This window comes from Camellia sinensis, chromosome 5 (genome assembly GCF_055761805.1).
Source record: "Camellia sinensis isolate YWXY chromosome 5, ASM5576180v1, whole genome shotgun sequence".
NCBI classification, from domain to species: Eukaryota; Viridiplantae; Streptophyta; class Magnoliopsida; order Ericales; family Theaceae; genus Camellia; species Camellia sinensis.
Window position 1 is genome coordinate 170711185 of NC_138965.1, and position 12404 is coordinate 170723588.

Here is a 12404-nt window from a genome sequence, read left to right on the forward strand (position 1 = left end):
ATCAGTACAGCTGTTTGTTCAACATTTCTCGTATCCATAATGCCTATGTCTCGAGCGGAATTCTTAGCACCGGCGCTCTCCGGCGATACTACTTGACTTTCGGCCATTCCGGCCACAACTGATACTTCCGCCCCTGCCGGGCTCTGTTCTGGTTGGGCTTCCCCCACTGCATCTGGTTGATCCTCGAGCCATCCAGTGGCCTCCGCTGATCCCTCATAATCGTACCAGTTGATTGACGTATCCTCCAGTTCCTGGTCATCGAGAAATTGCAGGTTGGCAAAGTCCTCCTCTACGGCTGTCAAATCATCTGCCCATAGCCTAGATCCATCCCTCCAGATCATGCATAGCTCTCCTGTCTCTGGCAATTCTATACCTAGCCCAATTCGGCTCGTTGATAGGATGTACTTGCTTGGATCATAGGCTCTCCCAGCAAAATTCTGTCCAGTCCTAGATTCAACAATCTCATTCTCTCCCAAAATCTGCCCTGCCCTATCTTCGACGGTCACCACCATCGGTTCTGGTTGGGTTTTAGAGATGTCCACCATGCACAAGAAGTTAGTGCAATCGGGAAGGAGCACCTCCGGCTTGGGTAGGTGGGTGGGCGTAATGTAGATGCTAGGATCGTAAGATGCGACCCCAGTCTGTATAAAATTAATTCTTTTGGGAGGGGGAGGTTGGTTATGTGGTGGGAGAGGGTTGGTTGTGACATTGGGTTTATCAGGAGGCGCGATCACCTGTTTGTCAATAAGATCCTGGATCTCATGACACAATCTGTAACAATGGTCGGTGTCGTGACCGTGTTGTTGGTGATATGCGCAGTACTTTGCTGGGTCATAAGAGGGGGGGGGAGTGGATTCGGTAATGGCTTTGGCTCCAGGGGTTTTAAATGATTTTTTCTGATCAATATTCCCAGAACCTTGGTCAGGGGCATATATAGTGGGGTAAAGGTTCTTTGGCCTCGCGGTTGGAATCTGTTGGTTTGTGTGTTGCTTCCGGACGCGCCGAAGAAGGGTGTGGCAGTCATGGGCCTTGGAGGGGGAGGGGGAGTGGTGGTGACCATACTAACTTCCGAGGCTCTCGTATTTGCAGCGCCACTCGGGCCCGCATTGTTGTTACGGTTGAAGGTCCTCCTCGGTTGTTCCCTGTCGTGGTCAAACAGACCTTGTTTCATTGCGTCTTCGATTTGCACCCCCATCTCATGTAAATCTGCGAAAGTAGGGAAGGGGACTACAATCATTCTCTGCATCAACTTTGGGTGGAGATTGCGCACAATCATCCGGATTTGATCTTTGTCAGTGGGCCTTAAAGTCATCATTGACGCTTTTGCCCTCCATCGGATCACAAAGTCCGAGAAAGTTTCCTTGGGCTCTTGCCTTGTCGTTTCAAGATCACGAGTTGTGATCTCGATCTGAGTGTTGTATGAATATTGCGCGACAAAGGCCTCAGCCATCTCATCCCAATTCTTCTTCACTTCATCTTGTAACTTTGCGTACCAATGGGAGGCCACACCCGACAGGGTTCGGCCGAATAATGAAAGCTTCTGTGGTCGTGTTAGGCCCATTGGCCGCAAGATGTCTGCAAACAATCGGATATGGACCATGGGGTCGCCGGTCCCGTCAAAGCGGTCGATTTGTGGCATTTTGAACCTATCGGGGAGTGTTACGGCCTCCTCGGTATATCCATCTTCGATATCCGGCATAGCCTTGACCCCTTGGGATTTCTTGAATAGCTTCTCCAGTTTGCTCAATTTCAGAGCTGTATGATCAACCTCGACCTCGAAGGGAGAGTCCGGGTGATTGGGTGTATGGACCTTGGACAGTTGTGGTGGAAGCGGGGGCAGAGCTGGCCCCGTTGGAAGATTTGTGTCCTCTTGTAGATTTTGGATAGTCGGCACAGTATTCTGGGTGTTTGGAGGAGCGTTCTGAACAACAGGTGTCTGCTCAGGTAATGGAGCCCCTGCCGGAGGAGGGATTTGGTGTGAAGCAGATGCTGTATTCTGTTGTTGCAGCCTGGTAATCAGCTCAGCCTGCTGGGTCATAATCTCAGCTTGCTGCTTAGCGAGTTCATCTCGGCGAACGGCATCCTGCTGCATGGCCCGCATGGTTTCCTGCATTTGGCACATCATTTCCTCAACTCCTGTTGGTGCCGTCATACTGTTTTGATCTATCTGAACTACCGGCAGATCTGTCTCAATGGGGATCTCAATCTGACTGTCCACTGATGGGGGAAACCACTGTACTGGTGCTCTCTGTTCAGATACACTGCGCTTTTTCTGCTTCCTTCTGGTAACAGGGGGTAGAGAATGGAACACTGGCTGTCCGTCGATTAGATCCTCAGATCGATGGAGTCGACGACCTCGTGTCCAAAGTGCTTGGGGAATGCCTGTCGGGTTGGAAGCAATTGTGCTAGAACCGACCTAGCAAAAGATAAATAAAGCGAAAAGGAAATAAATAAACAGATAAACGGACAACATAACAGCTTAAAATAAAATGCATGACACACAGCCGGGCATAATCAACACACAGTCAATAAGCTGAATAACACACTGTCCTCAAACACTGATTATTATCCCTGTATCACTGTTCCCTAAAACAGAATCTGATATCCGCAGATAACTGATTCTCAAATACTGGCTGATGCCCACAGGCCTGATACCCATAATACTGAACTGATGCCCGCAGGCCTGATGCTGGCAATACTGAACTGATGCCCGCAGGCTTGATACTCAAACTCATATACTAATCTGACGCCCGCAGGCCTGATACTGTCAATACTGAATTGATGCCCGCAGGCTTGATACTCAAACTCATATACTAATCTGACGCCCGCAGGCCTGATACTGTCAATACTGAACTGATGCCCGCAGGCTTGATGCTGTCAATACTGAACTGATGCCCGCAGGCTTGATACCCAAACTCATATACTGATACATGCATTCCTGTAGAGACTCACTCTAAAGCACATAACAGATAAGTGAGAGCCAAAACACCCCTATGTTGGGGTAGGGTTTCCCTGTCCTATTGTGTCAGGAGCTAGGGTTTCATTACGCACGCAGCGGTTTCAAACAACCTATAAACGGGTAAGCAACCTATCCTAGTTTGGAATGGTCACTATAGATCCGAATATGCACTAGGTCGAATGGTCAAAGAGGGTGCCCCGGTAAAACCGGGGTTTGTGTTCCCATACTGGCAGAGCCCACAACCGGTCAGCCTTATGGTCATGCCTTGACAAGACAAGCCTCCGGCAAACCGTTCAGGAATAGCAGATGGCAAACACGGTGTCCTAGGCGCACCAATGCAAATGCAATGCAAAGAAACACACAAGTGTAGTCAAAAACAGATATCATGAGTTCGAGTTAAGTTCTCTAAATCCCTAGCAGAGTCGCCAGAAACTGTAACAAGCCCGCGGGGGGACCTCGCTACAGTTCGGACTCGACTTTCGTTAGTCACGGTTCTAAGTCTGAACCAAAGAGTCCAAATCCGGCAAATCGTTTTGAGAAAAACAGATTTTTTTGAAAGAAGTGCCAAACATGGACTGCTTTGCCAGATACAGAGTCGCCACCTAAATGTTTTTTAATGGGAAATTTAGGAAACCCTGACTCGGTGCCAAAAGGCCACGTGTCCGTCATCACCAAAGTTGCCTCGGCTCGGGAACTTGGGTACGATTGGGGAAGGTCACTTCGTGAGCACCCTCGCTCGCCCGGTCATAGACCGGCCTCTACTAACCATGATATCAATTGTTGAAAACATTGTGAGTTCTTATTCCGGTTTATTAGCCTAGGTTACTATGTGATGCGCACAGCATACAAATATAGACCGGGTCGCCTGAATTGGAACGAAACATTTCATGTTTGTTTTTGAAAATGGTTTGCTACCCGCAAGTAGGCTTTAGAACATTTGATGATTTATTCCAATTTAAGTAACCCAACCTTCACCCACAGGCATTCAGGCAGTTATATCAGATAAGCACATAGCCTCATGGTAAGCATGCTATTCATGACAGTCACTCACACGCATGCAAGGATGCTAAAGCATAAAGCTTACCGAGTACTCCAAGCCAAAATAGCAACTCATTAGAAATCATGCATGAATCCTAAGTATACAGAAATGTCTAATGCAACACATGCAAAATGCAACTATAGCAGGCTCGGCTATTCTATGATGGCATATGAAATGTTACAATTATCATGTATTCAACTTTGAAATTGAAAGTACAATGCAGTTAGTATGATGCGCTGAGCCCGGTGCATGCAAAACAGATGAATGAATGCAAACATGCTATCATACTGTATGCTAATTGAAATATGCCCTAATCTAACCATCATAAGCGGATAAATAAAAGGGAAGAAAGACGTGGGGTTGGAAGACATACAACACACACACGCACAATTATTACAGTTGTGCCCCCGCGCAGAGGGTCCGAATAAATAATACAGTCCCGAATAAAAGAATATTACAGTCCAAATATTACAGTCCAAATAATATACAAATTCCTAATTAATTAATGAATTAACTAAGAAAGCAAATAAAACTGGCGTGCAAGCCAGGGACTGCCTTGCTTCTGATGGATGATGCATGTCCGGGTTGTCTTGCGCGGAAATCCACCGGAATGCCCCAATTAGCCTCTGTTTACACCTGTTCTTGAAATGCGTGCCAAGCCCCGAAAAGTTGCTGATTCTTCGTTTTGCTGCAACAGAGAGCAGGAAAGGGGCATAGCAATGTATTTGCACAGATATATGCATGTCTCGATCCTCGTGCCACCAATCACGCATACCGAGGCATGATGGCCGAGGAGCCGAAATGCACAACTCAATATAGGATGAATGCACATGAAACACAGCTAAAACCTAACTCCATCATGGATAATCCGGAGTGTCGGTGACTGGGGAATTGAGACACATTCCGTCACTCGGAGTACAAAATGTACCTCGTTTCCCGTGCCCGGGCTAACTCCTATTCCGGACACGATGCGATATGCATGATATGCATGAAATGCAACTAAGATATAATCCTAACATACACAATGCTATGAAAATGAGATGCCTCGAAATGCGTGCACACGGGCACGCAAACTGAGAAAATGATAGAATGCAATCTAAGATACAACCTAGTATGCACTATGCTGTGAAAATGAGATGCCTCGAAATGCGTGCACACGGGCGCGCAAACCAAGGCGACGGTATATGCAATGCAAGTGACTAAAATGGCAAGGAAAAGGTAACATGGACTTATACTAACATGAGAGAGCCTCAGCCACACTCACATAGGGTGCCGAATGATGAGAATGAAGTGTCTCGAAATGCGTGCACACGGGCACGCAAACCGAGGCGATGACATACGCAATGCAAATGACATGAAAACATGATATGGGCTTTTACCAACATGAGTGAGCCTCAGCCACACTCACATAGGATGCCGTCGGATAAAAACGAAGTGCCTCGAAATGCGTGCACACGGGCACGCAAACCGAGGTGATGGCAAAATGCGATGTAATGACATGGAAACATGATATGGGCTTATACCAACATGAGTGAGCCTCAGCCACACTCACATAGGATGCCGTCGGATAAAAACGAAGTGCCTCGAAATGCGTACACACGGGCACGCAAACCGAGGCGATGGCAAAATGCGATGTAATGACATGAAAACATGATATGGGCTTATACCAACATGAGTGAGCCTCAGCCACACTCACATAGGATGCCGTCGGATAAAAACGAAGTGCCTCGAAATGCGTGCACACGGGCTCGCAAACCGAGGCGATGGCAAAATGCGATGTAATGACATGAAAACATGAGATGGGCTTATACCAACATGAGTGAGCCTCAGCCACACTCACATAGGATGCCGTCGGATAAAAACGAAGTGCCTCGAAATGCGTGCACACGGGCACGCAAACCGAGGCGATGGCAAAATGCGATGTAATGACATGGAATGGATAGAAATCATTCTAATGGAATTTCAGCACTAAAATATGGGGGAAAACAGTCTCGAAATGAGGAGAAATGACATGAAATGCATGGAATTGTCCCGAAATGCGAATTTAGGCACCCGAAATGGCCTATAGCTATGCCAAACATGCACAACATGGACATGCAATGCAAAGACAGAAGCTAGAAAGTCCCAAAAAAGGCACTTTCACAGTTATAAACATGGCCAAACAGCAAGCATAGGTATGGCAAAAATGGCATGCAAGAATAGGGGCCAAGAGAGGGGTAATGAAGCAAGTGATATAAGAAAAACCCAAACTGAAAAATTTCCTTCTACAACATTGAAGAGGGACCAAAAATATGAATATTTACAGTATATGGCAAACCTCAAATCAGTATACAAACATGATAGACATGTGATGCAAAATGAGGCTCAAAAGTGGCTATAACATGAGGTATGCAAAATATTCTCCAAACAGCCAAAGACCCTTAATAAAACATGTAGAATGGGCCAAAATAAGCACTTTTTCGGAACTGTAAAATGGCCAAAAACAAAATCATGGTAGGCTAACTAAACATGCAAGAATGGGGAATAAAAGAGAGATATAACATGAAGTGGCATATGGAGGCCCCAAACCATGAAAGGACCTAAATGAAATATGAATAATGGACCAAAATAAGCACTTTTTCAGAACTGTAAAATGGCCAAAAACAAAATCATGGTAGGCTGCCATTGCATGCAAGAATGGGGAAGAAAAGAGGAGTATAAAGGTAGGTACAACATGGAAGTCCCAAATGGTGTTGAGCCCTTCTTCAATGTTGAAGAGGGGCTCAAAATAAGCCTAATATCAGTTTACAACATGCTCAAAAACAGATTACTCATGGGCCAAAAATAGCATGCAAGATTATGGCATATAAGAGGATCAATGAAGCAAGTGCATCATGGAGGGCTCAAACAGGGTTGAGCCCTTAATGAAAAGTGAAGATGAGCTCAAAAGAGGGCCCTTTTCAGTTAGGGCCGGAGCTTGAAACAAAAAGCATGTGGGGCTTATAAGTAGATCAAGAAAAAGGGTCAAAGAGGAGAAGTGTTACTCACCCTTGAAGACTAAGACTTTTGTTGCTTCTTGGACCAATTTGCAGCTCCTTTGGCCTTTGAGAAGTCTTCCTTGTTGCTGGAAATGAGGTGGTGATGGTAGAGCTTGGTGGTGTAGAAGAAATGGTGCTTAAGGACTTAGGAATTTTCAAGGAAATGAGAGGTATAGAGATGGAGTTGTGTATGGAAGCTTGAAGAAGAATTTTTCTAACCCCAACATGTGATATAGCTTGCTTGTTATATAGGCCAAAAAGGGGGTGCAAAGGTGGGGGAAAAGGAGAGCAACTTTCCCCCACAAAATATCCCCCGGATAAAGATCTTTTCTGGGGGATAAAGCCCCACAGCTGTAAAGGGAACAGTGCAAGGAGCTCGGCCGGCCTGGTACTTTTGCTGCAGGTGGCCGGCCGGCCACACCCCCTAGCCGGCCGGCTAGGGGTCAAAAGGGTCAATCAGATTTTCTGGCCGGCCACCAATTGATGGTGTCCTCCTATGTGTGTACAACACAACCCTGTGGTTAAAAGTCCAAGAAAGTGGGTCCAAGGGGTTCAACATTAGCCCGGAAAGAGGGGTTCAAAAGGGTCAAGTGGAATTACTGGCCGGCCACCAACTTTTAGGGTCCTCCCATGTGTGTACATCACAAATATGTGGTTCAAAGTTCAAGAAAATGGGCCCAAGGGGTTCAACATTAGCCCGGAAGGAGGGGGTCAAAAGGGTCAAGTAGCATTAATGGCCCGCCACCATTTTTTAGGGTCCTCCCATGTGTGTACATCACAAATATGTGGTTCAAAGTTCAAGAAAATGGGCCCAAGGTGTTCAACATTAGCCCGGAAGTGCGAAAAACGGGCGCCGGAGGGCGTCGGAGGATGTATAACTGGTTGCTGCAACAATTGCTGGCCTCCCACCCTTCAGTGACCTCTCTAGTGATAAAACAGAGGTACCTGCCAAAAATGAACGAAAACCGTTGCAAAACGAATGTTCGGGGGCCAAAACGCGCAGTTTGGGGTCCCGAAAATGGGCTGTTAAGCACCGAAAGTGGCATTCGGCCACGAAGTGGGTTTCTCAGACCCCAGTGTCCCTCAAAAGGGATTAAATAAGATGTATGCCAAAAATCATAACAAACGAAGGTGGTTAGGCGGTCCCGAACCGAGGCACACGGCCAACGGTCCCGAAAAACCGGAAACCGGACTCCGAAATGGGAAAAATGGCCTACGGCCACCAAATGTAGCCTACGGCCACTGAGAGATGGTCTACGGGACCTCTTCCTCCCCTCAGGAAAAGAAAAAAGAAAACCGAGCCTGGTTCGCAAACCGAGGCAAAGTACAAAAGAGGGTTCGGAAGTTCGGAGGCAGGGCTCACGGCCGCAACTCTGAAACTTCTGAACGAGCACATTATGCAACATCACCAAGTGCTCAATCGGTGACGTCTGAGTCTTAAGGTCGGTCAAAAATGGGGTGTCTACAGTTGCCCCTCTTTGACAGAACTCGGAAGTCACAAGTGACGGGAGTGAATGTCAAAGCCCAGAGACGACCCATTTTTGACAAGGCCGAAGACTTAGACAAACGTACAAGATAAACAGAGATGTGCCCGCAGGCAGGGGGCAAAATGCAAATGATATGCAAGAAGCCGAACATAACTCAATGATCATGCAAATGCAGCAAGCTGTAATGAAACAAGTATTCGCAAATAGATGCAACAGTTTTAAGCAAGAATGCAAAGCAACAACTACATTTCATGCAGTTAAGAATGCGGAGGATTATTCAATCCCCGCCACGTCTCACACGGAGAAGATACGATACCTGCGCGATTCGTCTGGTCGCACCAGCTTCAATTGAACCGTACATACAATATCGTGCCTGCAAACGAGAGAAATTGCAACAAGTACAACATGCTACCAACATATATTTAATGTGATTCCAAAAGTTCGACACACACAGTGCCGGTGAGTGTATGCATCGCGATGCGAGAAAGGAACGGGCGTGACAACGCATGCTCAAACATGGAGGTATGCCAATATCAAGAAATGTGCATGTTAATGCAGGTATGCTCATGAGAATGCAAGATAATGTGACACGAGCATGAATCAGGGTGCCCGTTTGTTATGAAACAACGAGTACGGAAACGCGTGTTTCGGCGAAGGTAACTCGATCACGGCCTCTGATCCGCTTCCCGGAAAGGCTACAACTCATTCAAAAAGGATATACTTCGATTTCGATGAATGATGATGAGACATATGTCAGAACTTGAAGCTGAAGTCCCGGCGGAGCTATTTCGCGACCGAAAGTGTACTTTTCTTGAACTTTTTCAGGTCCCGGGAACTCCGATCTTCCTCAAAATTTGCAGGGAGCTAGGTGAGCATGTGGGGGACATGGCCGGCCGGTTATATGGGAGAGGGGAGGTGGCCAACCGGTTTTCCATAAAGTAGATAGCTGGCCGGCCAGTTTTCCAAAAAGGAAATGGCTGGCCGGCTAGAAAAGGGGGCCGGCCGGCCATATGCCCAGATCCGAGGGCAGTTTGGTCTTTTTCACCTCCTTTTTGATGCTCCTTCAACCAAGACCTTGAGCCTATAAAAGGCAGCCGAGGCCCCTTCCTTTCTTGCCTCCTACAACACTTTTCTTCTCCAGATCTGAGTTTCCTACGCGTTTTCCAACGCCCCGTGCAAATTGTTTTCGCAAAAAAATTCAGTTTCAAGCACTTTGAAGCGATTAAATTTCGGTTTCGGAGCTTTTTTTCCCATTTTCGCCACTTGAAGTAAGTTTGCCTCAATATTTGGAAGATTTTCTCGGGAGTTGACTTTCGTTGACTTTTCATTTCCCGAGAGTTGACTTTTGTTGACTTTTTCCAATTTCGGCTCATTTTGCTCATTTTTGCTGCCTTTGCAGATCTTTTGAAAATGGCGGGCAATTCTCCCCACGGCGGAGGTTTTCCAGGTGCCGGAGATGATTTCGATCCCATGACTCTACCCCCGAGGACCCGACCTTTTATTCCCGGGAGGTACCGTCCGCCAGCACATGTCCTCCCTCGTGCTGTCTTCCGTCACTTTACTAGCTTTGACGAGCGAGCACCCGGGGATCTGCTTCTCCGAGAGCCGGAGCATCACCTCTCTCATGAGGCCCGAGAGGTATTTTCCTCATTTTCTGTATTTTTCGTACATTTTCGCACCTTTGCCATGCTTGAACATGCAGTTTAGCTTATGGCATAGTACTTTGCTTGCATCCTGAACACGTAGTTTCAACACTCGAATTTCTGAACACTCGGCTCATTAATTAATTGCGAACGCACAGTACACATTAGTTAAGAGGCGAACACACGGCTCAAACACTGATTTGTCGAACACACAGCCCGAATTCGAAAGTGAACACACAGTCCACACTTTAAATTTTCTGAACACGCAGCCCAGATTAGAGTAGTGAACACGCAGCCCACACTAGTTGAAATTTGAACACGCAGCCCAAACTTTAAATTTTCTGAACACGCAGCCCAGATTAGAGTAGTGAACACGCAGCCCACGCTAGTTGAAAGTTGAACACGCAGCCCAAACTTCAAATTTTCTGAACACGCAACCCGGATTAAATAGTGAACACGCAGCCCATACTGATAGAAAGTTGAACACGCAGCCCAAACTTTAAATTTTCTGAACACGCAGCCCAGATTAAATAGTGAACACGCAGCCCACACTGATAGAAAGTTGAACACGCAGTCCAAACTTCAAATTTTTCTGAACACGCAGCCCAGATTAAATAGTGAACACGCAGCCCACACTGATAGAAAGTTGAACACGCAGCCCAAACTTCAAATTTTCTGAATACGCAGCCCAGATTAAATAGTGAACACACAGCCCACACTGATAGAAAGTTGAACACGCAGCCCAAACTTCAAATTTTCTGAACACGCAGCCCAGATTAAATAGTGAACACGCAGCCCACACTGATAGAAAGTTGAACACGCAGCCCAAACTTCAAATTTTCTGAACACGCAGCCCAGATTAAATAGTGAACACGCAGCCCACACTGATAGAAAGTTGAACACGCAGCCCAAACTTCAAATTTTCTGAACACGCAGCCCAGATTAAATAGTGAACACGCAGCCCACACTGATAGAAAGTTGAACAAGCAGCCCAAACTTCAAATTTTCTGAACACGCAGCCCAGATTAAATAGTGAACACGCAGCCCACACTGATAGAAAGTTGAACACGCAGCCCAAACTTCAAATTTTCTGAACACGCAGCCCAGATTAAATAGTGAACACGCAGCCCACACTGATAGAAAGTTGAACACGCAGCCCAAACTTCAAATTTTCTGAACACGCAGCCCAGATTAAATAGTGAACACGCAGCCCACACTGATAGAAAGTTGAACACGCAGTCCAAACTTCAAATTTTTCTGAACATGCAGCCCAGATTAAATAGTGAACACGCAGCCCACACTGATAGAAAGTTGAACACGCAGCCAAAACTTCAAATTTTCTGAACACGCAGCCCAGATTAAATAGTGAACACGCAGCCCACACTGATAGAAAGTTGAACACGTAGCCCAAACTTCAAATTTTCTGAACACGCAGCCCAGATTAAATAGTGAACACGCAGCCCACACTGATAGAAAGTTGAACACGCAGCCCAAACTTCAAATTTTCTGAACACGCAGCCCAGATTAAATAGTGAACACGTAGCCCACACTGATAGAAAGTTGAACACGCAGCCCAAACTTCAAATTTTCTGAACACGCAGCCCAGATTAAATAGTGAACACGCAGCCCACACTGATAGAAAGTTGAACACGCAGCCCAAACTTCAAATTTTCTGAACACGCAGCCCAGAATAAAAAGTGAACACGCAGCCCACAATGATAGAAAGTTGAACACGCAGCCCAAACTTCAAATTTTCTGAACACGCAGCCCAGATTAAATAGTGAACACGCAGCCCACACTGATAGAAAGTTGAACACGCAGCCCAAACTTCAAATTTTCTGAACACGCAGCCCAGATTAAATAGTGAACACGCAGCCCACACTGATAGAAAGTTGAACACGCAGCCCAAACTTCAAATTTTCTGAATACGCAGCCCAGATTAAATAGTGAACACGCAGCCCACACTGATAGAAAGTTGAACACGCAGCCCAAACTTCAAATTTTCTGAACACGCAGCCCAGATTAAATAGTGAACACGCAGCCCACACTGATAGAAAGTTGAACACGCAGCCCAAACTTCAATTTTTCTGAACACGCAGCCCAGATTAAATAGTGAACACGCAGCCCACACTGATAGAAAGTTGAACACGCAGCCCAAACTTCAAATTTTCTGAACACGCAGCCCAGATTAAAAAGTGAACACGCAGCCCACACTAGAATTTGCATGTAGCTTATTTCACTTCATCGGCATACAACCCA